Below are 23,902 nucleotides of genomic sequence, written 5' to 3' on the forward strand. Positions count from 1 at the left end.
AAAATTTTTTCCTGATTCCGGTTTTAGCATAACCGTAATATTTATTATACATTATAGAAATTACGAACATAGATCAATAGTTAACAATCTCCATCTAAAACACGGGCTGCTAATGTTTTGGGTCATGAAACATGTCGGAACGAGCTTAAAAACAACGTACACTGTAACTTTGCAATGCCATCTCCCCTTATTTTTATCTCTATAGTATCCGCATGAGGCATATTACTGTTTGTGTCTGCCCACTGCTAGATACAGTGTTAGAGGCGAAGCGGATACTACACAGATCATCTAACCAAACGCTTACTGTCATGCAGTGAATTGACAAAGAGTTTGCGAATGTAGCAGAATCGACACATATTGAAGCTGGTGAACGAAATTTCTGAAAGACATTAGGAGAAAAAAATGTTTAAGTCTTCAGAGAAGTAAAGTAGGTGGTAAGGAAGCAAGACAGCCAAATAACAGGTGTATTTCATACTAACTTTTTAACTGAAATAGAAAATAACCCTCTATTAAGAAGCCATTAATTTTCAATAAGGATATGAACCATTGAAAGCTAGATACTTATACGTGACAACATATCATAATCCACACAGATGTGCAGAAAGTACAAACATTAAATAGAGTCCCATTTTCACATCTAAGTGCATACGTCACCGACACAAATGTGAGGATGTTTGGTGAGCACGGGATTAGGTGTAAATGTGCTCGCGTTGGACAAAAGAATTATGCACAAGGGCGATGAGAAATCAATGGAGAGCACATTTTAAATAATGGCCTTTATGCTTTTGAAAATACGATTGTGTTCCTGACCTGTGAGTTGTTTGTGTTAATTGTGGGAGAAATTTATTGCTTTCAAGACATACACTGACAAGCAAGTACTCAGTGTGTTGTTCCGTGACTAAACGGGAATTTCAGTTACTCTTCATCGATATAAATACTATCATCTGTCAATGAATGATAGTACGTCATTTAGCGATAAGAACTGTCTTGACATGTTGATATAATCCTAAGTGCTGCGTATCATAACAAGCTCGAAAATGGAAACAACATATAGTTCTTTTTTTACGTTGATTGATAATGTGCAAGAGGTAGATATGATGTAACTGCCAAAGATATAAATTTTGTTTCATATATAATAAATTGTGATGGGAAAAGAATTGAAACGTCCTGGCAGATTAAAACTGTGTGCCCGACCAAGACTCGAACTCTGGACCTTTGCCTTTCGCGGGCAAGTGCTCTACCATCTGAATTACCGAAGCACGACTCACGGCCGGTACTCACAGCTTTACGTCTGCCAGTACCTCGTCTCCTACCTTCCAAACTTTACAGAAGCTCTCCTGCGACCCTTGCAGAACTAGCACTCCTGAAAGAAAGGATATTGCAAGGTTCGCAGGAGAGCTTCTGTAAAGTTTCGAAGGTAGGAGACGAGGTACTGGCAGAAGTAAAGCTGTGAGTACCGGCCGTGAGTCGTGCTTCGGTAGCTCAGATGGTAGAGCACTTGCCCGCGAAAGGCAAAGGTCTCGAGATCGAGTCTCGGTCTGGTACACAGTTTTAATCTGCCAGAAAATTTCCGTGATTTTCCTAATTCGTTTAAGGCAAATGCCGAGATGGTTGCTTCTGAAGGGCACAGCAGCTCTCCTCCATCCCTCCCTAATCCGAGCTTGTGCTTCGTCCTGATCACCTTGTTGTTGACGGGACATTAAGCAAGAATCTCCTCCGCCTCCTTCTCCTCCTCATCCTCTTCCGACATGTAAAACCATTGCAGTTAAAGGTGCTTTCGGTTAAATTCATAGGAATCAGGAACAACCCTGAAACTGTCCGCTGCGGCTCTGGAGGACACACAGAGTGCGAAAACGATTCGTAGCTCATGACTGGGACGATTCCACACCAAACTAAGATAGCCAGTCGTGAGAGCCTTCACTGATTGATGTTATGGCATTATAAAGTGAAGCAATTCTTAAACACACTAAAAAGTTCTCGAAAATAGGCTACAGACCCTATTTTGCACAAATATTTTTGTGGTGACCGCGTAAGACTGTTCGACGCAAATAAAGAAGAGTCATTTTACGTGAAACCATTATCACCGACGGACCACCAATTTTCTGCTTTGCCTATCCAAAAGTTGTTGTATCCATCTTTCACACTGGTGCAATAATAATAAAATTTCTCTACTCATTTACATAAGAAGACGTTTCGAACATGGTTCAACGCTTAAATCGTGCAAGGTTCAACAGGTCATACATTTCAAACAGACAAGCTTTTTTTGTTCAAACAAACCTCTCACCACTTCGTTTGTAAATGGAAAAAATTGTTAAATTAATTGGTACACATGACCTTCCGACAACTGCCGCAGGCATAATCAACAGAGATATATCACACTCATATAATATTTATTACGCTACTTTTCGACTGGCCGTGGATAAAAGCCTCCTCGCGGTCGACAGCACAAACGAAAAGTGTACGAGCGAGCTTGTTAATATTAAGGTCTGCTTAATCTTGTCGTGCAGCCTATCTGGTAAATTACCGCTTCAGATTTTATGAATCTGTACACGGGTTGCAGAGGTTTCTCGTATGGAATCGTCTGGAAGTGGGTGCCTATCAGTTGAGCGTGCAGCTGTACCGGCGGCGGGTCAACATCTAGAGAGCGCAGAACGTTGCGGGAAGCGTGCCAAAACCGGAGGCAATCCAAATGTTGGATTAAGTCTCGAGGAGGGAAGAGACAACACAAATTACGGAGTCAACAGAATTATGGGTTAAAGTGCTGATTGCCTTAACGCATGAAAGCGTCGGACACGGAATATTGTTACAGTGTAAGCGAAACAACTGAATCGTTAACGAGATGGTATGTCGGCTGTCGGTTACATCTCTACATAGTATGTACTTATCGCTGTAGCAAAACAAATGATGGGAGAACTGCCTTTACAAAAAACATTTCGGCCACTAGAAAGTTACATAACTAGTTTACCTAAAACCCTCTTGAGAATTCAGGAATTCGAGATATTTCGTAGTCACCACCAGCTTTCAGTTCATAAGCACTCTTGTCATCTTACAGATCATGATATGTTTGAATTTCTGGAATGCAAAGGTAGTTAAGGGCAAGTCTGATTTTGCACTGTATAATGGAAGCAAGACTGAAAAAAAATCCAGTTTTGTTAATAGGATTCGTAAGAAATATGGCGATTCTCCGAAGACTCAGCGAGAATGAAATGTATGGAAACATATGGGAAACACTGACGAGATGGTGGACAAAATGATATGAGGTTTTTTAAGACATCAGGAAATAACAACAATGGTACTAGAGGCATCTGTAGAGAGTAAAAACTACAGAAGAAGACAAGAATATATAATGCAAATACTTGAAGAGGTAGTACATTAGTACTACTCTGATACGACGGAATTGGTACTAGTGTGGAAATGGGACCGGCTAAGGGAAATCAATCATCAGACCGATGACTTAAAAATAGACTCTGATGGAGAAAGCTAATGCCTCTATGAGATGTCTAAGTAACTGCCAAACATTATATAAAGGAGTTATAAGAGCAAAATCTGGACTGACTTCTTCAACGCATGGTATCGCTGTGACAAAGAGTTTAGAAATTCCTCGAAAGACTTCAGTGTTATACATCCCAGTATTCCGCTGCGTGGATATTGTAGAAGGATCGCCATTAGGAACATATCCTTCGGGAGAAATACCAATGAAAGGTATAAAATACAATAAAAACTCACATACACCAATAAGGAGTTTCGTATCATCACAGGAGTCAGAATACTACTTAAGCGAACCCGAGATGAACACATGGTATGTAACACATCGATCGTACTTTATCATGTACACTTTGCCTGTTTCCACACTTGCAGTTATAGCATACTGTAGTTACGGAATACGGAATACTCTAATAAAGATGTCAGAAAAGTCACCAAAGCACAAAGCAGTGCCCATAAGAAAGCTGGAGGTCTTGGAATGCGCAGTATATATATATATATATATATATATATATATATATATATATATATATATATATATATATATATATATTCGAAAGAAGTGTCGTAGTGTCGGTAGCCCAAACATTGTAAATGCCGAACTCGGTTATCCAGTAGATAGTCTTCTGTGAGGGTAGCTGTGAGAGTGTCGATATTCGAAGCGTAGCCCAATTGATAGCCGCTGCTCCCTTAATGAGATTCCCGCTACACCTACCTCAAATGAATCTCTAAATGAATTTACAGTAGCCAAAACTTTTATTCTACGGTATTCTATTGTACAATGGACAGTCAAATGAAACGAGACAGATGGATAAAGAAGAACCTAAACTGTAATTTATATCAAAAGTAATCGACAGAATTCTTAACACGTTCATGCCACTGTGAGACAATACGTTTACCGTAAAATGTTAGCAGTTGCCAACAGAACCATGACTGTACACAGGTGAACACCTCCTCGACCGAACCAAGTAGACAGCCATGAATTTCTTTCTTCAGGGCTCCAAAATTATGGAAATGGCATGTTGACGGATGGAGACCGTCAAGAGGATGTATGAGGACTTGGCAGAGAAAATTCTGCAGCGTTGTCGAAACAGATTTGGCAACGCAAGGGCTGTCCCACATGCTGCCAAGATAGTTTCGTTTAAGCTGCGTAGCCTGCTGTTTTACCACTGCTCATATTTCATTATAACACAATGCTGTGCACCAAAGGTACATTCTCGGAAAATTCTTTATCAAATTAAGTCCTGTGTTTGATAGTAGTAAAGTTCTCTTGGCTAGGAATGCTCTCTTTGTCTGTTGTAGTCCTCTTTTTATATTTTATTGGTTTCGTCCGTCATGGTTTATTTTGCTTCCAAAGTAACAGAGTTCCTCAACATTGTCTGACTGATGATCACCAATTTTTATGTTAAGTTTCTCGCTATTCTAATTTCCGCTGCTTTTCATTACTTTTGCTGCTTTCGGTTCATGGAATCCATCGATCCGTATTCTATACTCATTAGATCCTTCATTCCATTCAACTCATCCTGTAATACTTCTTCGCTTTAATTGAGGATAGCAATGTCATCAGCGAATCTTACCATGAAGTTCATTTCTGAATTTTAGTACCACTTCTCTTGGCTTCGAAAGCTCTTGAACGCCTCTTGCCGTTTCTTCTTCGATGTGCACTTGAACAGTAGGAGTGAAAGACTGCATCCCTCTCTTACACCATTTTCCAGCCTCATAGTTTGGTCTTGAATTCTGTATTTATTGTATATTACCAGTCTTTCACTATATTTTACTAATATTTTCTAAAAGATTCGGATATGTTGAGCATTTTCACAATATCGAACTTTTTTCTAGATGGACAAATGCTATTAGCGTGACATAGTTGTCTTCAGTCTTGAGTCTTTTTTCCATTATCAAGCGCCACCACAGATCTGCCTCTCTGGTGCTTTCACTTTTTCTGAAGCCAAACCGATCGTCATCTAACAGATCCTCAATTTTATTTTCTATTCTTCTGTATATTAGCCTTATCATGAGCTTAGATACATGAGCTGTTAAACCGAGTGTCTAGTCGTTATCGAACTGCGCCCTGTATCTCCGGAATTGTATGGATGATATTTTTCCAGTCATCTGATAATATGTTGTTAGTATCGTTAATTCTAAGCACCAGCTTGAACAGTGGTTTGGCTGCCACTGCCCACACTGAATTTCCGTGGCAGTTTAATCCACTCTTTCTTATTTATTTGAGCTTATTACAGAGTTCTTTGAAATTCTGACTTTAAAACTGCATCCCCTATATCTTCTACATAGATTCCAATTTCTTTTTCTGTCATGACATCAGACAGTTCTTCCTGCTAAAGGAGGTGTTCAATGTACTCTTTCCATGTATCCGCTTTCTCCTCTGTATTTAACAGTGGGATTTCTATTGAAGTCTTAATGTTATCACTCTTGCTTTTGATTTCACCGCAGGAAGTATTGACGTTTCTATGTCTCTTCAGCTACAGTCTACCCTCCATTATCTCTAAATTGTGATCTGAACCTCTGTATGTCCGTGGTGTAGTCCAGCTGACATCGTCCCGTGTCTCCGGGTTACTACCACAAATATTCCATCATTTTGTCATTCTTGAGTAGAGTATTCGCCATCATCACCTGAAATTTACTGCAGAATTCAGATAATCATACTCCTAGTTTATCTCACCAGCCAGACCATATTCTTCCGTAGTTTCTCCGTTCCTTCACCTAAAACCGCGGTCCCCCCCCCCCCCTCCCCCCCACCATGATTTTTACATTTTGTCACCGTTTACGTTTTATCACCCCGTTCAAGATACGCATTTACTTCCACTATCTCTTCGTCTTCTGTTTGTGACCTAGACATTAATAGCCTATTTATCAACGTCGGCATCGGTTTGCTGTGGAATCTGATGAAAGCATTCCATCACTGAACTGTTCACAGCAGTTCACTGACTGCGCTACTTTCCTATTCATCGAGAATCCTACTTCATTTATACCATTTTCTGGTGCTGTTGATATTACCCTACATTCGTCTGAGAGAAATCCCTATCTTCTTTTCGTTTTGATTCACTGGCTCCCACTATATCTATATGGAGCCATTGAATCGCCCTCTCCGGATTCTAGCTTTTTTACTAACTTTACTAACCTCCGACATTTCACGCCCCGACTCTTAGAACGGTACCTTTCACTGGTTACTCTCTATTTGTCTCATGGTCACCTATCCCTTGGCAGAATCCTCCCGCAGTTCCGAATGGGAGATTAATCTGGTATCTTTTTCCATTTGAGAGATCGTCATGACCCTATTAATGCAGTGGTTTCCGTTGCCCTCTCCATGTCACGTATCGTCTCTATTAACTTTTTTGTGAAGTTGAGGCACGCACATAACCACGAAGAGCCCCATACTTGGCCACGACAGAGCATCTGTGGAACTAGTCAGGAGTCAATCCCGTCCCAGTTCCTGTGTACAGGATATCACCAGTTGCAACAGTTAGTGGCCAGCTTGCCCGAGGAGAGAGTACAACTGCCCTGTGACACCCTTCCCAAAGGAACCACAGCAAGCATCGCGGCCGGAAGGGGTGAAGTGGAGTACTGATAAAACGGTACTTTGATAACACTGATTTTACACCACGTACCCTATCAGGCCCTGCTCATCTCTTTTCCTCCACCCATTTTCTGTGTTTCAATTATTTTGTCAGTGCTATTTCAAGGGAACCATTCCTGCTTTTGCCTAGAAACATTTAGGAAAATCACGGAAAACATACATCTGGATTACCTGATGAAGATTTGAACCGTTCTCCTCCCAAATGTGCGTACAGTGTGCTAACTACTGAGCCACTTCACTCAAATTTTCCTTTGAGTCTTCTCTTAAATGGACAAGGTTCTTAGGCTAGCTTTCCGAATCAGAAACTGGGCGTGTATTTTCCGCAAGTGCACTGAGCACACTGATGTGACATGTGATGAAACTATAAGACTCTAAATACAAATCCGTATATATTGGTTTAAAATAAAATGAATTACCCAGAGAGCCATTGTATTCGGTCTAAAGAGGATATCCAAGAACGACTGCCAATTACGTCCGTGTTTACATGGTACTCTGGATGTTCTTATGAATGGAGTGAAGATGGCAAAAGTTTCCGAATGTGCTGCTCTCCAGGAAATTTCTCGCTCTCTAATTGTTCTCGAGACAGACAGCTGGCTGGAATTCTAAGTACTGGTAGAATGCTGGGAGATACTTACCGATTCTTGTAACGTATAACGGCAAGACAGATTAGAGCAGCAGAAGGGGGTAATCTTCTTTGCATTTGATAAAAATATTGTCACTATTGAGGACGAATTGACTGTGACAGTGAAGTTATCTAGTCACGTATAACAGGTGTAAGTGAAATCAAGTTAATTGCCGGATGTTTTTACTGGCCACCAGATTCCTCTGTGACAGTTTTAGAATCATTCTAAGAAATTCTGCGGTCAGTAGCGTGGGAACATCAAGACCGTATATTATTAGTTGGAGGCGACTTTCACCTACAGAGTATAGAGCAGGATTATAAGGCACGGTTGCATTACAGCTAGACAGTCTAGCTAAATATTTTGAACATGTTTCCCTAAAATTGTCCTGAGCACCTTGTTCAATAGCCCAAACGAAATGGAATAATTTTAGACCTTGTAGCTACAAACAAGCCTAACCTTATCTACGGCATCAGCATAGAGACAGGAGCAATTGGTCATGATTCCACGACATTTACTATGGTTACTAAGCTTAATAAATCAACCAAGAAGGCTGGGACAGAATTTCTGCTAGAAAGAGCAGATAAGTAGTTGTTAGCATCCCACTTAGGCAATGAATGTACACCATTTAGATCCAGTATGATGGATGTACAGCAATTATGTGCAAAGTTAAAACGAATTATAAATCTTGCTCTGGGGTAGTATATGCCGAGTAAATAGATTAAGGACGGAAAAGACACACCGATGTTTAATTACGAAATTCGGATGATTATGATGATATTTGGTTTGTGGGGCGCTCAACTACGCGGTTATCAGCGCCCGTACAAATTCCCAACCTCCACTCAATCCAATCTCGCCACTTTCATGAATGATGATGAAATAAGGAGGGCAACACAAACATCCAGTCATATCGAGGCAGGTGAAAAGCCATGACCCCGCCGGGATTCGAACCTCAGACCCCGCGCTCGGGAAGCGAGAACGCGACCTGTGGAAGATTCGGAAGAAGCTAAGGAAGAAAAGGCTTCACGGTTCGAAAGAGAGCAGGTAAAGTTTAGTAGAGATTCGTGCGTTTGTAGAGAAATCGATGCCCGATGCATACAACTAGCTCCGTCATACCGTAGCAAAAGATCTTGACGATATCCAGACAAAATTCTAGTGGCTACTTGAAGTCGCTAAGCAGATCTATCCAGTCACTCGACGACCGACATCGTGAGGCAGTAGAAAATAGGAAAAGGAAAGCCGAAGTTTTAATTTTCGCGTTTAAGAAAGCGTGCAGACAGAGGATCGTACGAACATATGGCTCGCCGTTTGACCATCACGCCGATTTCCGTATAGAGGACATAGTAGTAGGCACCTGTGTCCTGGAGAAAGAACTCAAAGAGTTAAAAAAATAAGTCGCCACGTCTGGATTAAATCCGAATTTCGTTTGTACAAAGAGTAATCTATGACTTTCGCCCAGCGGGGAGACAAAAGTGAATGGGAAAAGCGAAGGTGACTCCAGTAAATTAGAAGGGTAAAAGAACAGACGACAGACACTGTGACGGAAATGTCACAGACCACTATCATTAACATCAGTTTGCTGCAGAGGTCTTGAACATATTCTCAGTTCGAATATACGCAATGAATTTCCTTGAGGTGGGAAAAGCTTCTGGTTACGAATCAGCAAGATTTTAAAAAGCATCGCTAGTGCGAAATTCAGCTTTCCGTTTTCTCACGTGCTATCCAGCAAACTATGAATAAACGGCAACAGGAAGTTTCCATATTTCTTCATTTCCGAAAAGCGCTGGAGACTATTAACGATGGTCAGAGCATACTTCCCTAAATTTTTAAGGGGCTCGAAGACTACTTAAATATCAGAATCCAGTACGTAGTCCTCGATGGGTACTCTTCATCAGAAACATGGGTATCGTCTGGCGTGCTCCAGGGAAGTGTGATAGAAATGGTGTTGGTTTCGAGGCACGTAAATGATCTGAAAAACAGGGCAAACAGCAGTCTGCGACTGTTTACTGATGATGCTATGGTAAATGGGAAGGTGTAGTCTTTGAGTGACTTTAGGAGGATACAAGATGACTTATACAAAATTTCTAGATGGTATGATAAATGGCAACTAGTTCTAAGTGTAGGAAAGTGTAAATCGACGCAAGTGACTAGGAAAAACAAATCAGTAATATTGCGTTTCAGCATTAATAACGTGCTTTTTTACAGTCATGTCTATAAATACCTTGTCGTAACGTTGGAAAACCAAATGAAATGTAACGAGCATGTACCTTAAATCACAATTTTTTCGTGTTTCGTTAAATTTTCGATACATTTCTGTTCCAGCAGGCCCATCCTTCAGTTGCATATCGTCTGATACATAATCTACAGTTGCTCTTCAGTGAGGTGAAATATATTTTCGTGTTACGAGTAAGTTAAATATTAGGTTTCGTATTTCGTGAGAGAGTGCTGAAATATGTGAGAAAGAGTAGTAAAAAACAATGGAAAACTTACCGAAGAAACGATGAAGGACATTTTTAATCTTTTGAGGTGAGCATACATTGATTTATTCTTACTGTCGCCGCACATAACGTCACTGATGGCGACATTTGTTTACAAATGATTGAAAACACTTCATAGATGTAGTGAAACCTAATGTGATCCGAGATGAAATTAGTCGCATTGTTTCAGAGATCTGAGCTTTAAGAAAATGATATATGCTAGGAATAAATTTAAAATAATGTCTTCAAACATATTAAAATAACTGTGGCTAGTAAAATTGGTTTGATCAGTTGATTCAGGTTTTTTGATGTTGTGGGGGGCCTATTTCCAATTGTTCTCACATATTTATGGCTTTGACATTGGCTTCGTTGTGCAGTACTACCAGATTCTTTTCTGTATTAGCGATCATAATATTCAGTTCTCTCCACAAAATTATAACATTCACAGCAGAGAATGAGGATAACAAAAGCATTAATATTTTAGAATCACCAGCCTCCAACAAAAACGTAAGTTAAACATTGACAGAAAACAGACATACAAAGGTACGACAACTGACAACTTATCATACCGCCTTAGTGCACATAAAGATAGGGCCTGTTACTTCATTTTACACCTAAGACGCTTACTTGGCTTAGATGAAATCAGCCTTAGGCCTCAATTGGGCACAACTAAGAGTACTGCCAAAGGCAATAGCTACATAGCCAAAATCACTGATAATTGCGACACACAAATACACAAAATAAGGCAGCGAAGAGCCCACTTAGAAAGAAGAAAAAATATGTAGGTCCCATATCACAAAAATTGCTAACCGCTCAAAAAAAGATTAAAAATCCATTCTCCACTAATAATTAGTAGGAACACTTATAAGACCCCGGCACGATAAAGGTAACCAAAAGTACAACAACAGTGAAATGTACAAAGTATCACTCTCCATTTGTCCTGCCTATTGTGTAGGGAAACATGCAGATATACCAAACCCTGTTTCCAAGAATACATAAATGCTTTTAGAATCAACCACTTTAGAAAATCGCTTTTGGCACACCGTGTACTAGAAACATTTGATCAGCACGATAGAAAACACTTTCGTAGTAATACAGAATTGAATCTATGTTAAATGAACAAACAGATTTCGATAGCCATAGTTGTATCAGTAATTTTAAAGGCATATTTTAAATTTATTCCTTGCATATATAAATTTATTAAGGCTCAGCTTTTTGACAGTATTTGGTTAACTTAATCTTTGTTCACATCAGGTTAAATAAAGTCTGTGAAGTGGTTTCAAACAACTGTAAACAAATAAGCGCATTGAGTGACTTGATGTGCGACGACAGTAGGAACATACCAACGTATGAGAACCTCAAATAGTTGAAAAGTTCTTCCTTGTTTGTTCTATCGTTTGTTAACGACTTGCAGTTCAGCTGAAAAACTATTCGCTTAAGTCATCAAATTAGTCTGTTGCTTCCCTTCGTCTCGTGCTACACTCATGGAAATGGAAAAAAGAACACGTTGACACCGGTGTGTCAGACCCACCATACTTGCTCCGGACACTGCGAGAGGGCTGTACAAGCAATGATCACACGCACGGCACAGCGGACACACCAGGAACCGCGGTGTTGGCCGTCGAATGGCGCTAGCTGCACAGCATTTGTGCACCGCCGCCGTCAGTGTCAGCCAGTATGCCGTGGCATACGGAGCTCCATCGCAGTCTTTAACACTGGTAGCATGCCGCGACAGCGTGGACGTGAACCGTATGTGCAGTTGACGGACTTTGAGCGAGGGCGTATAGTGGGCATGCGGGAAGCCGGGGTGGACGTACCGCCGAATTGCTCAACACGTGGGGCGTGAGGTCTCCACAGTACATCGATGTTGTCGCCAGTGGTCGGCGGAAGGTGCACGTGCCCGTCGACCTGGGACCGGACCGCAGCGACGCACGGATGCACGCCAAGACCGTAGGCTCCTACGCAGTGCCGTAGGGGACCGCACCGCCACTTCCCAGCAAATTAGGGACACTGTTGCTCCTGGGGTAACGGCGAGGACCATTCGCAACCGTCTCCATGAAGCTGGGCTACGGTCCCGCACACCGTTAGGCCGTCTTCCGCTCACGCCCCAACATCGTGCAGCCCGCCTCCAGAGGTGTCGTGACAGGCGTGAATGGAGGGACGAATGGAGACGTGTCGTCTTCAGCGATGAGAGTCGCTTCTGCCTTGGTGCCAATGATGGTCGTATGCGTGTTTGGCGCCGTGCAGGTGAGCGCCACAATCAGGACTGCATACGACCGAGGCACACAGGGCCAACACTCGGCATCATGGTGTGGGGAGCGATCTCCTACACTGGCCGTACACCACTGGTGATCGTCGAGGGGACACTGAATAGTGCACGGTACATCCAAACCGTCATCGGTCCCATCGTTCTACCATTCCTAGACCGGCAAGGGAACTTGCTGTTCCAACAGGACAATGCACGTCCGCGTGTATCCCGTGCCACCCAACGTGCTCTAGAAGGTGTAAGTCAACTACCCTGGCCAGCAAGATCTCCGGATCTGTCCCCCATTGAGCATGTTTGGGACTGGAAGAAGCGTCGTCTCACGCGGTCTGCACGTCCAGCACGAACGCTGGTCCAACTGAGGCGCCAGGTGGAAATGGCATGGCAAGCCGTTCCACAGGACTACATCCAGCATCTCTACGATCGTCTCCATGGGAGAATAGCAGCCTGCATTGCTGCGAAAGGTGGATATACACTGTACTAGTGCCGACATTGTGCATGCTCTGTTGCCTGTGTCTATGTGCCTGTGGTTTTGTCAGTGTGATCATGTGATGTACCTGACCTCAGGAATGTGTCAATAAAGTTTCCCCTTCCTGGGACAATGAATTCACGGTGTTCTTATTTCAACTTCCAGGAGTGTATTTTCAGCTCTACGTAGATAGTAATTTTCTGTAATTTGCTTCAAAGCTCTCCCCTCTATCTGTCCCTAACATTTTCCCCCTCTATTGGTTCCACTGCCAAATTTTGAAACAACAACAGATGTCCCTCTAACCCGCCCTTTCTCTGGTAAAGGTTACACTTCTACGCTCTCGGGTTCGTTTCAGTACTTTATGTCTCTCCCTGTCTGTCCAATTATATTTTAATATTTATTACTAACACGGCGTTTCAAATGTTTTACTTTCTTCTGCGGTCTTCGGATGGTCCACATTTCCCACTGATACATTGCTGTTCATCAAACATATATTTTCAAGAATTTCCTGCCTCATTCGATTTCAGTATTTTGTACCAGTGGATCGCTTCCTCGTCTGTACTATCCTACTTCTGATATCTCCCCTGCTTTGGCTAGTCTGTGTAAACTTGCTTCCTAGACGTGCGGACTCTGTCGCTTCTTCCATTACACTGGCGTATCCTATTTTATATTAACCAAGCCTTTAATCCCCAACATAGTACAATGCATCACTTCCGTCTTTATTTATATATAAGCGGCATTTTGTGCTATGAATGGATTTTCCAAAAGATCCACGAACTCACATCTGACCAAAGAGGCCATTTAGGCTGCATATATTAGCAATGTGATTTATTTCTATTCGAACTTGCTTAAAATCCATACATAATATAAAAGTTTGTGCATGTTTCTTTGTATATCCCACATATCCTCCTAAACTACTTTGTCGGTTTCAGCCAAACTTGGTAACGTGTCACTTACTGTCTAGAAAGAACCTCTGTGGAAGTAAGAACCACCTGTCCCTTAAATGGGTGAGATGAGGTTGAGAAAAGAGCGCAGCTGAGGATTCACAAATCTCCATATCATGTTCATCCAGTATTTGAGGATGGGAGCACTCCGTGACTTGAAAGTAACTTTACACGTAACTTCAAACTATTATGGGGCTTTGTTTTGCTGAAACCGCCTACAAGATTATGAAAGGACAGCAATTTTTCGGTTGCTACATTTTCAGTGTTCATGCTGTACAACTACCGCATCTGTCAGGATATTTAATTTATTAACCCTTTGTTACTGTTTCTATTTTCAACACGCTTTGCAGCCGTACACCACTGGATGTACCTGCAAAATTATAGCATTGTACGACATTCACTGCAGGAGATAACACGTCGTGAGCATTGAGCTGCCTGAAAACGACACTGCAGGGCGAAGTTCGCTAGAGATACAGGTGAAATATGTGTAGAAATCTGTGTGAAACGTGTTAATCATATGTGAAATATACAGGGCACGTCAAAAAATGTATACATACTTTGAACTGTCATAGACAATTTATTTCCCGTTCTACAAGGTTAAATATCTGTGAGAAAGTAATGTTATGTTTCTTCAACAGGTGGCAGCAGTGGCAAGGAAGTAACTGCAACATGGTGGCCGTGCGTTTGAGCTTTGAGCGCGGAAGCAGATAATTAAGTGGTACTGGAAGTTTGAGAATGTAGCAGCGGTTCGAAGACAGAGGAGAAGTGAGTATGGTACAGAACCAACTTGAAGGTTAACAATTACACGTCTACGAGACAAGTTCGAAATTCGTGGAACAGTTTGTGATGTGCATAGAGGCCGATCAGGACGACCTTGTACAGCTACAAGTGATGATTACACAACTATGGTCTTGGAACTGTTTCAGCAATCGCCTAAAATATCTTCAAGGCAAGCGGCACGTGAGAGTAATGTGAGTGATAGTAGTGTGCTCCGCATTCAGGAAAGTTTCGTATGTACATTCCAAGGCTGGTGCAACAGCTAAGTGACGACGATCTATATCGAAGGTTAGAATTTTGTGAATGGGTTCAGGAGATGGTGAGACGTGAACCGGGATTTATGGGTAGCATAATTTGGTCGGATATGGCCCAATTCAAACTCAATGGAACTGTCAATAGGCACAATTGTCTGTACTGGTCTGAACTTAATCCTCACATTACAGTTGAAAAGGCTGTGAATTTGCCTGGTGTAAATGCGTGGTGTGGGTTGTCTGCAAGGGGACTCATTGGGCCATTCGCTTTGAAGGTACTGTTACTGGAGAAAAGTTCCTAAGAATGCTTTCTGACTCCATATTCCCTACTATTCGTGCATTATACGGTAATTATGAGTTTTATTTCCAACAAGATGGCGCCCCGCCGCTCTATCATAGGGACGTACGAGCTTACCTGGATCACAAAGTGCCAGGCCAGTCGAATGGACGCAGGGGACCAATCCAGTTTCCTGCACGCTTTCCAGACCTCACGCCGCTGGATTTTTTCTTATGGGGCACATTAAAAGATGAGCTGTACAAACGTAAACCACGTAACCTGGACACACTTTGGAATGAGATTCAGGCGGTGTGCGCAGAAATCTCATTGGGCAGTTTGGTATGATGTACGGAATCAGTGGTGACTCGTACTCAGAAATGTACTGATGCTGAAGGCGACCAGTTTGAACATTTATCAAATTTGCAAAGTACTTTTATTTTTACAATTGGACATTAAGCTTTCTATTTCCAGAAATTTAACATTGTAGAAGGAGAAATAAGTTTTCTATGATGCTTCGAAGTGTGAATACATTTTTTTGACGCACGTATGTGACATGCGCGTACATGAAGAAAAGTACGAGTAAAAAGCTTCTCCTACACCGCCGAATCCTTTCAAACCAAACTTGGTGCAAGTATTGCTTACTATCTGGGAAGGAAGACTATAAGGTAACAAACAGAAATGTTCTATTGGGGTGGGGATGAAAATGTGGAACGAGAAAGAAGGAAGGAGTAGATGGGTGAAGATGGAGGCAGGAGGAGATGGTCAATGAGTGGAGAGGGAGGAATACACACAGAAAGCAGTGGTGATCAGAGAGAGCGCAGAGGAGAAGGTGGGCAGAGAAAGGAAAGAGCTGTAGATGGAGTGACAGAGAGGAGGGGGGATTGAACAAGGAGAGGGGAAGGAGTGCAAAGGCCGCTACCTTTTCCTGTGCATACTGTACTATGCTACTAAATACTGACTATACTTGTTGGATGTGAGGTCCGCCATTTATGCAAAACACCGTTTTATCTCAGTACCCAAACATGTTTCGGCACCATTGTGCCATCATCAGTGGATATTCGTTTTTATTTATTCTGCAACGTTAACATTTTTGTTAAATAATTATACAATTATGTGCATCTTTAGTTCAAACAGCAGACAGTTTCTTTTTGTAAATACCTTTACATTTAGCGTGCATGAATTTTCTCGGTCACTTGTGTGTTAATTACTACAGGTAGCTTGTCATCTGCTACCAAACGATGTTGATGAGAAAGTTTTTGCTGGGAGTTAAACTATCTCCTAGAATGTAATGTAGTTTGTCGCGATGTTTTCGCGCTTATATTCTTTTTTGCCTACGCTTTCGTGTGGCTAGCACTTCCATTACCCGCATCATGCTGAGGTGTTGTGATGCACACGGAACTATAACAAGTATTTTCTACAAATAACGTAGTACAAATCTTTTGACCTAACCAAAACACAGTGTGATTGTGATTTGTTGTGTGTCCCAGTCCAGTCAGTTTTCATTTGTTCACCATAGAGTTCGGCGCCAAATTTGAATTTGTTTGCATTTTATCTTTGTGTGTGCTTGAGTGTGTGTGTGTGTGTGTGTGTAGGCTTTATCTGTTTGTGCTGTTTTTACTTGTAAAGTTCCTTTAATGTGTTGAGTAGTGTGCCCTGCAGAGTGTAGTGTATTCGTTTAAGACCTGTTTTCCTTCTGCTATTGCCTTCTGTATATGGAAGTTTACCTCAATGGTCAGTTTGCTGTATAGGCTGAGGCTGGGTTTTAGTATTCTTATGTCTGTTTCTATTGTGGTTGAGTGGTGATCGTTGGCTACAAGGCGGTCAGCAAATGTTCTATGGCAGCTGTTGCTTTTCAAAGCTCTGAGGCCAGCCGGTGTGGCCGAGCGGTTCTAGGCGTTTCAGTCTGGAACCACGCGACCGCTACGGCCGCAGGTTTGAATCCTGCCTCGGGCATGGATGTGTGTGATGTCCTTAGGTTAGTTAGGTTTAAGTAGTTCTAAGTTCTAGGGGACTGATGACCTCAGATGTTAAGACCCATACTGCTCAGAGCCATTTGAACCATAAAGCTCTGAGCAGCTCCCATATCACATTTGCTGACCACATTTTAGTGACAAACTGAATTACATTCTAGAAGATAGGTTAACTCCCAACAAAAAACTTCCTCATCGACATCGTTTTGTTGCAGATGACAAGCAACCTGTAGTAAATAACACACAAGTGACGGAGAAAATTCATGCAGGCCATATGTAAAGGTATTTACAAAAAGGAACGATATGTTGATTGAACTAAAGATGCACATAATTGTATAATCATTTAACAAAAATGTACACATTGCAGAATAAATAAAATAGAAAATTCACTGATGATGGCATAGTGGTGCCGAAACATGTTTGGGTGCTGAGAAAAAACGGGGTTTGCATAACTGATGGACCTCACATCCAACAATTTTAACTGCAAACACGGCCAGTGCAAGGAGCTGCAAATCAAATTTATGAATATTGACTCTACTGTTAATGCTTACTTCATAATCTGTAAAGAGCAATTACGTAAATAGCTCAGTGTGAGTGTGCTACTAGAAATGAAAATCTCTCTTGTAAAGTTAAGGAACTAGTCGCCTTTTAATATTAATTTAAGTACTATAATTTTGTAGAGAAAATAAAAAAATACTAGTCGAGAAAACATTTCTCGTATAGCTTCTGAATACTGACACTAATGAGACTTAACAATTTTATTCAAACTCTGGACTACAGTAAAATGATACCAACGCAACCCCGCTATATTAGCAATATTATTAGCCATCCTTAATGCAACGGCAATATGCACTATTTTTCACTCGCTCCTCGTCATTTCTACGCACATACCAACTGTTGTTGTTGTGGTGGTGGTGGTGATCTTCACTCCAGAGACTAGTTTGATGCGGTTCTCAATGCTACCCTATCGTGTGTAAGCTTCTTCATCACCGAGTAACTGCTACAATCTACATCTTTCTGAATTTGTTCAGTGTATTCATGTCTTGGTCCCCCTCTACGATTTTTACCCACCGCACGTACCTCCAGTGCTAAACTGATGATCCCTAGATGACTCAGAACGTGTCCTACCAACCGATCCCTTCTTCTAGTCAATTTGTGCCACAAATTCCTCTTTTCAGTACCTCCTCAGTAGTTACGTGATATACACATCTAATCTTCAGCATTCTTCTGTAGCACCACATTTCGAAAGCTTCTATTCTCTTCTTGTTTAAACTATTTATCGACAGTGTTTCCCTTCCATACAAGGCTACACTCCATACAAATACTTTCAGAAAAGACTTCCTGGCACTAAAATCTATACTCGATGTTAACAAATTTCTCTTCTTCAGAAACGCTTTCCTTGCCATTGCCAGTCGACATTTTTTAGCCTCTCTACATCTAAAATCATCAGTTATTTTGTTCCCCAAATAACAAAACTTATCTTTTAATTTAAGTGTCTCATTTCCTAATCTAATTCCCTCAGCACCACCTGATTTAATTCCACTACATTCCACTACCTTTGTTTTGTTTTTATTGATGTTCATCTTGTATCGTTCTTTCAAGACACAGTCCACTACGTTCAGCTGCTCTTGCAGGTCCTTTGCTGTCTCTGCAGAGTTACAGTGCCGTTGGCAAACCTCAAAATTTTTATTCCTGTCCATGGATTTTAATTCATACTAGAAACTTATCTTTTATTTCCTTTACTGCCTTCACAGTATACAGATTGAACAACATCGGGGACAGGCCACAACTCTGCCTTCCTTCTGAATCCCTACTTCCCTTTCGTGCCCCGCGACTATTATAATTGCCATCTGGTTTCTGTACAAATTACAAATAGCCTTTCGCTCCACGTATTTGACCCCTGCCACTTTGAGAATTTGAAAGAGAGTGTTCAATTCAACATCGTCAAAGTTTCTGTATGACTACATTTACTAGAAACATAGATTAGCCTTTTCTTAATCTAAGATAACTCGTAGGGTCAGCATTGACTCACAGTTGCGACATTTCTACTGAATCCAAATTGATCTTTCCTGAGGTTTGCTTTTACCAGTTTTTCCATTCGTCTGTAAATAATTCGTGTTAGTATTTTGCAGCCGTGACTTATTAAACTAATATTTCTCTAATTTTACATCGCTCAACACCTGCTTCCTTTGGAATTGGAATTATTATATTCTTCTTCATGTCTGAGGGTCTGTCATCTGTCTCATGCATATTGCTCACCTGATGCTAGAGTTCTGTCAGGGCTGGCTCTCCCTAGACTATCAGTAGCTCTTACTAAATGTTGTCTACTCCCAGGGACTTGTTTCGACTTAGGTCTTTCAGTTCTCTGTCAAACTCTTCACGCAGTATCACATCTCCCATTTCATCTTTATTTACGTCCTCTTCCATTTTCATAATATCTTCCTCCAGAACATAACTCTCGTATAGAGCCTCTATATACTCCTTCCACCTTTCTGCTGTCCCTTCTTTGCTTAGAACTGGTTTTCCATCCGAGCTCTTGATATACATACAAGTGGTTCTCTTTTCTCCAAATGTCTCTTTATTTTCCTGTAGGCAATATCTATCTCACCCCTAGAGAGATAAGCCTCTACATCCTTACATTTGTCCTCTAGCCATCCCTGCTTAGCCATTTTGCACTTCCTGTCGATCTCATTTTTGAGACGTTTGTATTCCTTTTTGCCTGCTTCATTAACTGCAGTTTTATATTTTCTCCTTTCATCAATTAAATTCAATATCGCTTCTGTTACCGAATGATTTCTACCAGCCCTTGTCGTTTAACCTACTTGAGCCTCTGTTGTCTTCACTATTTCATCTCTCAAAGCTACCCGTTCTTCTTCTAGTGTATTTCTTTCCCCCGTTCCTGTCAATCGTTCCCTAATGCTCTTTGTGAAACATTTTACAACCTGTGGTTCTTTCAGTTTATACAGGTCCCATCTCCTTAAATTCCCACCTGCTTGTCGTTTATTCAGTTTCAAACTACAGTTCATAACCAATAGACTGAAGTCAGAGTCTACATCTGTCACTGTAAATGTCTTACAATTTAAGACCTGGTTCTCAAATGTCTTATCATTACACAATCTATCTGAAACCTTCCAGTATCTCCAGGCCTCTTCTATGTATACAACCTTCATTCATGATTCGTAAACCAAGTGATAGCTTTGATTATGCTATACTCTATGCAAAAGTCTACCACGCGGATTCCTCTTTCATTCCTTACCCGCAGTCCATATTCACCTACTACTTTTCCTTCTATTACTTTTCCTAGTATTGGATTCCATTCTCCCATGACTACTAAATTTTTGTCTCCCTTCAGTATCTAATAGCTTCTTTTATCTCGTCATAAGTTTCTTCTATCTCTTCGTCATCTGCGGAGCTAGTTGGCATATTAACTTGTACTACTGTGATAGGAGTGGGTTTCATGTCTATATTGGCTACAATAATGTGTTCACTATGCTGTTCGTAGCAGCTTACCAACTGTACAATAAAATTTCTACAACTAAGATGGATTCGTATAATCTCTCTCAGCATTTTGTGTAGGTATTAACATTTGTTAGATATGTTTAGAGAAATGCACAAAAAATTGCAGTTATTATAATCGCAATAAAACGCATAAAAGTTTTGCGAGAAAACGTCTTGTCGCATATAACAAAAAAAAATTAAATCTTTCTTAGTATATAATGTAAAAAAAGATTTTCGTAATAATGTTCCAGAAGTAAATTGCCATTCAAACGGAAGAGGAATGCACAGACTGATAAAATGGAGAGGGGTAAAAAGGAAAGAGGACATGGGCTAAGAGAGGAGAGAGTAGCTGAAGGACTGAGAGGAGAATAGGTGAAGAGAGGGAGGTCACAGTAAGAGTCTTTGCATGTCGATCTTTTTAGAGATGGTTGCGGGACTCGGCTGTTCGATATGGGATGTCAAATTAAACACCTTTCACCCGTCTATTTTCAAACGCATTTAATTTGGCTACCAGCTTCAGCGTTTTATTACGCCGTCTTCGGCAGATGATGATTGAAGTGATCGCTGTAGCAAAAATCTACTAATACCAGTATTGTAGCCCCTGTTTTGATCAGAACCGAGGTAATATAAATGCCCTATGGCTAGAGCCTCCCGTTGGGTAGACCGTTCGCCTGGTGCAAGTCTTTCGAGTTGACGCCACTTCGGCGACTTGGGGGTCGATGGTGATTATAAGGACAACACATCACCCAGTCCCTGAGCGGAGAAAACCTCCGACCCAGCCGAGAATCCAACCGGGCCGTTAGGTACGACATTCCATCACGCTGACCACTCAGCTACCAGGGACGGACAGAAATAAGGCAGAATCTTCCTACACGTCGGTCAGGCTCCTGAAGATGGCGTAGTAAAACGTTGAAACTCGTAGCTAAATGAAATGAGTTTGGAAACTAGAGGGTTGAAAGGTGTTTAATTTGACATCCTTTTACAGGAAGAGGTGGCCAGAGCAAGGTTCCAACAGGCAACATATCAGTGCCAGACTGGTTTCTTTGAGAACATCGTAACAAAATCCTTAGAAACCCTCATGCATCCACCAACTAGTCTAGGTGTCGCAGCGTAATAAATTGTTGGAATTTAATATCCAGAAGATAGAAGGCAGACAGCATTCGACATCAACATCACATATACACTCCCCAAGACACCGTATAACGTGTGTTCCACCAAGACTACTCCACTTTCCTGTACCACTCGCAAATCATGTGTGAAAAGTTTTATTACGTTTGAGTATCTGTGTAAGCTCGGATGATTGCAGTTTCATCTTCATGGCGTTTTAAAGGGATACACATATGGAAAAACTTTATATTGGTCGACTCTTCTAAGAACTTTAACAGTAAAGGAAATCATGATGCACAATGCTTCTGTAGTAACATGTAAGATCAGGCGTCAGAAACAAAGAGACGCATGAAAACTACCGCATCATACATAAAGTTCAAATTTGTTACTTGTTTGATAATAACTCTCTTCGCAACACATTTTGCAGAATTGTATCACTGTAGGACACATGCATCAGGAGATATGTCATAAACACTGAGACGTGTGAAAAAATACCGTATCACGCATGAAGTTTAATTTCATTTATTCTTCATTACGAAGACACTCTTTCAGTAGTGTCAACTTAAGGAAATATCAGATCTCCGGCAGCGCTTTTAACAGCTTTGAACTGCAAACACAAGAGCCGTTACAGAGTTATGAAGAGACTTTGCCATCGAGACGTATACAAAATCGCGTTGCAGATAGGTGGAGCAGCTGTACTTATACATTTGTACATTATCTACTTTTCTTTCTAAGAATGCTTCACCATTTCAAAGGTGTTTTCACGAATATGTGGATATGTAGATACGTATGTGCTTGTAGGTCGTCCATCTCTCCTAAGCGAATGGATCGATTTGGTGCCCATATTGCTTGCTACATGACAATCAGCACTCTAGGAGACCGAGTTAAGAACAAAAATGTGGATTTTGCCCTTTGGTTTGTGCCCTTGACATACAGGCTTCTTAGCTTAAGTGTGTTGTGGATGTAGTATCAGGATGCCGTACAGAGCTACATGTGTTTATGAGTACAGCTGAGCAGTTAGAGGTAGCAGGAGAGGACATGGATGGAGGTGGAGAACGAGGTGTTCAGAGAAAGGTAGAAGGAGGAAATGGGCAGACAGGGGGAGCGGTTGATGGACAAAGAGAGGCACAGAGGTGATGGTCAGAGAAAGGCGGAGGGGGATGATTTGAACAAAGAGACAAAGGAAGAGGATATGGACAGGGTGAAGAAGATAACGATTTGTCTTGGTAGCATCGATATAGAAGAGGAGTTGTATGGACAGAAAAAGAGGTGGAGGATGAGTGTGACAGAAAGAGAGGTAAGGAGGAAATAGGCAGAGGAGGGGAGAAAGGATGAGACAGAGAGTGTGAAGGAGGAAATGGATAGGGATCAGGAGGGGACAGTCAGAGAAAGGAGGCACAGGAAATGTATGGTGAGAGTGGGATTAGGAGATGGCCTGAGTGAAGAAGATAACGAAGAGATGCACAGGGAGAGGGAGGACGGCAGGGAGTTGCTGGATCCAGATTGTGGAAGGGTAGTGAGCAATTGCTGAAGAAAAAGTGGGGGTAGATGTATAATGAGATGTGAGCAGGATTAGGGGAGAGGGAGGGGTAGGAAGATATTGTTATAGTGAGAGGGTGGAGGGTATGGTTTCTGTGACAGAAAATGGGTAGTGAGAGAAAGAGCGTGGGATAGAGGACATGGACGGATAGAGGACGGAAGATGTCGTGGACAGATAGAAGCAGCACGAAAAGATGAACAGAGAGGGGTGGAGAGGGTTCAAGAGGTCTGTGCAATACATCTATCAAACGTATGCAAAGCCACAGGGAAAAGTCTGGATCACACACAAACAAGGAGATATGTGTGTTGGCAGTGGGGTAAAGTGAGAAAATTTGGTAATTCTTGATATCTAGGCTGCCCTGCATATATATATGTGCGTTGTGCATTTAGTACTGGAAAGCGAATGAGAGCTACACATGCAAGGCTGAGAGAGTTACGGTGGCGGGGGGTGGGGGGGGGGGGGCGGCGGCCGTTGTGGCCGAGTGGTTCTAGGCGCTTCAGTCTGGAACCGTGCGACCGCTACGGTCGCAGGTTCGAATCCTGCCTCGGGCATGGATTTGTGTGATGTCCTTAGGTTAGTTAGTTTTAAGTGGTTCTATGTTGTAGGGGACTCATGAATTCAGATGTTAAGT

Source organism: Schistocerca piceifrons, chromosome 3, assembly GCF_021461385.2.
Source record: "Schistocerca piceifrons isolate TAMUIC-IGC-003096 chromosome 3, iqSchPice1.1, whole genome shotgun sequence".
Lineage (NCBI taxonomy): Eukaryota > Metazoa > Arthropoda > Insecta > Orthoptera > Acrididae > Schistocerca > Schistocerca piceifrons.